The sequence below is a fragment of the Tupaia chinensis genome, unplaced genomic scaffold, assembly GCF_000334495.1.
Source record: "Tupaia chinensis unplaced genomic scaffold, TupChi_1.0 Scaffold143624_1, whole genome shotgun sequence".
Taxonomy (NCBI): domain Eukaryota; kingdom Metazoa; phylum Chordata; class Mammalia; order Scandentia; family Tupaiidae; genus Tupaia; species Tupaia belangeri.
The window spans coordinates 594,314-598,851 of record NW_006203472.1 but is presented as its reverse complement, the minus strand read 5'-3'; positions in this window follow the sequence as shown (position 1 = coordinate 598,851).

Below are 4,538 nucleotides of genomic sequence, written 5' to 3'. Positions count from 1 at the left end.
CGGGGCTGGCACAGAGAGCCCCACGAGGGCCTGAATCGGGGACGCAGGCGGTTACAGGCCTGTTTGGTGTACGTGCTGCCTGTCCTGCCATTGGGCTGCAGTCTGGGAGCCCAGGTCAGGGCTGACACCAGGAAGCCTTTGACTGATGGCCTCTCAGGGTGGAGACCCCAGGCACTTCTGGTGTGCCTGGTACCAACGACACTTGGGGTGCAGGGGTTCCAGGGCCCTGCTCGCAGCGAGCCACAGCGACACATGAACTCAGCTGTACAGGGGATGCAGAGTCTGGAGAGAGCCCCAGCCGAGACTGCTTGGAGGGCCGCCCTGCACCCCCTGGAGCCAAGGCTGGGGCAGCTGGCGCGGGCTGGGACTTTCCTGGTAGCACCGCCATCCTGTGCAGGGTGGGCACAGTGCATTGCACTCTGGCCGCCAGCATCGACGCCTAACCAGGAGCAGAAGGGGTGCCTCCTCCAGGGCAGACCTGGGGCCAGAAGGCAGCCCTCTGTTCCTAAGTGCTTCAGGGCAAGGGGCTGGAGAGGGCCACACGCAGTGCACGCTGGACCACCCAGGAATGGGGGCTGCGGCCCAACCTGCAGGCCTCCCATGTGAGTGTGAAAGGTCCAGCTGGCCAGTGCCACAGAACGCCCGGGCCTCGAGGCCAGGGGGACCCCAGCACTATAGGCAGCTCCTTCCCATCTTCTCCCTGGAGCCGTCAGCCCCATGGCCTCCTTTTATGAGGGATTTTTGCTACGGGGCATGTACACTCACTAGAGAAGTAACCCCTGGGCAGGAGGGTGGCCATGTCACAGTCTTCTCTTCTCCTCAGGCTCTTGGGCACTCAAGCTCACTTGCCCAGCATGAGTTTTTGTTTATTTCATTTAACTTTACATTTTATTTAGACCAGAGAGGGACAGAAAGAGGGGGGAAGTGAGAAAGTAAGCCACCAGGTCCAGGACTCGAACCAGGGTCAGCCGTGGGGGTGGGGGAATCCGGCACCTTCAAGCACCACACCACCAGCTGACCCTCCACCCTCATTTTGAGTTTTAAGCCACCAGATCTGAGACTGGAACCATAGTTGGCCATGTGGGAGTGCAGGGACGTAACCATTATACCAACTGTGGGTCCCCAGCCCCATGGCTTTCTGCAGGCTGGCCTCACCTTGGAGGCCTTCAGGCTTTAGCAAGCAAGGACTCGGGTCAGGAGCGGTGGGGGGGCTCTAAGGTAGTCTCCCTGCCCCCCTAGTGCGGGGGGGCGGGACGCAGCGCTCGGGAGGTTCCAGTTTCGCCCAAGCCCACCACGAGTGGCTCCACCTCAGACCCAAGCACCTGCTTGACCCCTTTTCCCCAGTCTGGCCAGGCCCTGCCCATCCAGGGTATCGAAGGGTAGGGTGGCAGCAGCACCTGCTCCTACCCAGTGCAGAACTCTGCCTTATTTTATTATTTTTTTATAATTATTTTTTGATTTGACCAGAGTGAAACGGAGAGTGAGAAAGCAAGCTGCCAGATCTGGACTCAAACCAGTTTGCTATGTGGGAGTCCAGTGCCTTTAACCACTACACCACCTGCTGGCTCCTAGAAAGGCTGCTATTGCCACTTGGTCCACACACACACACACAGGGCCCCTCGAAAGTCTGTCACTGCCCACCCCCACACCCCAGGTCCTACTGGGTGGCGCAGAGAATGGGCAGGGCCTCTTACCCACACCAACCCCTGCTAACAGGCCCTCTCCACCCTCAGCAGCCTGGAGCTCCCTGAACTGGTCAGGGGCTGTCCTGAGAGGGCATGGGGGGGGTCTCACAGCATATCCTGACACCAGTCGGGAGGCCCACCAGCCAGGAGGCCCACTGGCCTGCAGGCTCTGGGGAGAGGGGCCAGGCTTTGTTTGAGACTAATTGGGCCAGTCCTATGTAGGGCCAGTAGGTGGCACAGTGGTTACAGTGACTGTCCCACAGGACTGGCTGGCAGCTCTCAGATCCCAGGGCACCAGGGTATACATGTGCCCCGAATCCTGAGAATGGAGGATTGTGGTGTGCCCATCCCCAGGGAGGGGTTTCTCACTTTCCCTCTGGGTAGCATGTATGCCCTGTAGCAAATTAAAAACAGAAACATGCAGGTGCATAGTGATTAAGGAGCTGGACTCCCACATGGTTCAAAGCCTGGACCTGGCAGCTTGCTTTCTCACTTTCCGTCCCCCCTGGTCAAATTAAAAAATAGTAACTGGGACCAGCAAATGATGTGTAATGGTTGTCGCTGGCCTCCTACGTTCAAGTCAGTTCAAGTCACAGTCCTGGCGGCTTCAAACTCACGCCAGGCATGTGTGCATGCATGCTCCAAATCTCAAGAGAATGGAGCAGGGATTGCAGCATGGTCACTCCACTAAGGGGTGATTTCTCACTGTCTATCCAGCAAGCACATGCACCCTACAGCAAAAATCTCTCTAAAAATATTTTTTTTTTGAGAGGTTTTTTCGCTATAGGGCACGTGCGCTTGCCAGACAGAGACAGAGACAGAAAGCGAGAAATCACCCCCCCAGGGGGGATGGCCACACCGCAATCCCTTCTCCTCCATTCTCCTCTCGGGATCTTGGGCATGCATGCACACGCGCCCGGCGTGCATTTTAAGCCACCGGGTCCAGGACGTGAACCGCGGTCGACTACGTGGGAGTCCAGCAACATAGCCATTACGCTAACTGCTGGTTCCCTCTAAAAATAAATTTTTAAAGAATTATTTATTCATTCTTTTTTCTTTTGGAGAGGTTTTTGCTATAGGGCATGTGTGCTCACTAGAAAGACAGAGGGGGATGGCCATGCTGCAATCCCTTCTCCATTCTCCTCTTGGGGCACGCACATGCGCCCAGCGTGAGTTCAAGCCGCCGGTTCCGGGACTTGAACTGCGGTCAACTACGTGGGAGTCCAGCAACATAGCCATTATGCTAACTGTTGGTCCCTATTCATTTATTTTTAATTTAACCACAGAGAGACAGAGAAAGTGAGAAAGCCAGCACCAGGTCCAACTTGAACCATGGTCAGCCATGTGGGAGTGTCCAGCACCTTAACCACCATACCACCTGCTAGTCCCTAGAAATAAATTTTTAAATAATTATTTTATATTTAACTTATTTCAATTTGACCAGAGAGGGAGACAGGGAGAGAAAAAGTGAGAAAAAGTGAGAAAGCAAGCCACTAGGTCCGGGACTCAATCCGGGACTCAAACCACGGTCAGCCATGTGGGAGTCCAACACCCTTAACCACCATGCCACCTCCAAAACAATTTGTTTTATTTTTTAAATTTTGACCACAAAGAGACAGAAAGGGAAAGTGAGAAAGCAAGTTGCCAGCCCTGGGACTTGAACCACCATCAGCCACGTGGTAGTCCAGCACCTTAACCACTGTACCAGCTGCTGGCCCCAAAAATAATTCTTTAAAAAAACAAACACAAAACTTATAGGTATAACTCAGAGCATCACTCACCCACCTGTGGCTGTGCCCACTGTATCTTTTTAAAATAATTATTTATTTATACAGTTATTTATTTTTAATTTGATCAGAGAGGGACAGAGTGGGGAGAGAAAGTGAGAAAGCGAGAAAGCAAGCCACCAGGTCCAGAACTCAAACCATGGTCAGCCACGTGGGAGTCCAGCGCCCTTAACCACACCACCTGCTGGCCCCATGTCCCCACTAACTTTGGCTGTCCCACCATCTCACAGAACCCTCAGGTCCACTTGTCCTCCACTCCTTTGGATGGCCAAATAGTCTGTGGCATGGATCTCAATATTACCACTAATGGACACCACTAACAATACTGACAATGACGTGCCATCCAGAAACCACCTACCCAGCACTTCAGTAACGGAACACGTGCGCCCCTCCCTGGGGCCGAGTTTTCTTTCTCGGTTGACAAGGGGTTCTGTTGTCAAGCATATCCTGGTTTCCCTGTTTGGTCCCTTTGTTCCTTCTCCCCAGCCTCTCAGGCGCCACCCCCCACCCACTGCTCTGGTTGGCAGAGGGCCGAGTGCAACAGGGAGACCATCAGGGTAGCAAGCCAAGGCCCCATGGAGCTGCTGTAGAGACCATGAGGTGGCCAGGGCCAGGCTGGCTCCTGGCTGAAGCCCACTGCCTCCAGACCCACGTGCATGTGGACCTGAGCAGGGAGCTCAGAGTCCAGGTATGGCCCATCAGAAGCACTCGGATTAGCTCCTCAGAGTCCACCCTGCCGTAGTCTGAATGCCTGGTCTCCCTAGGTCCACTGCTGGAGCCCTCACCTCCTGGGGGGTTAGGAGTGGGTCTGAGGATGGGGCTGCAGCCCACCCACACCAGCTCCTCCCATGTGGAGTGTGAAATGGCTGGGGTGCTGGAGGCCCTGCCTGCTCTTTACAGCCGCTGCAAAACTGCAGCCGAAAGCCACGCCGGGCACACGGTGAGAAGTGGCCCCTCTGGCCAGGCCGCATCCTTAGTGTGGTGCCGTATTCACAATTACATGTGCTTCTCTCGTGCTCAGATGGGATGGGGTGGCATCCCAGTGCTTAGATGGGGCCTCCATTAC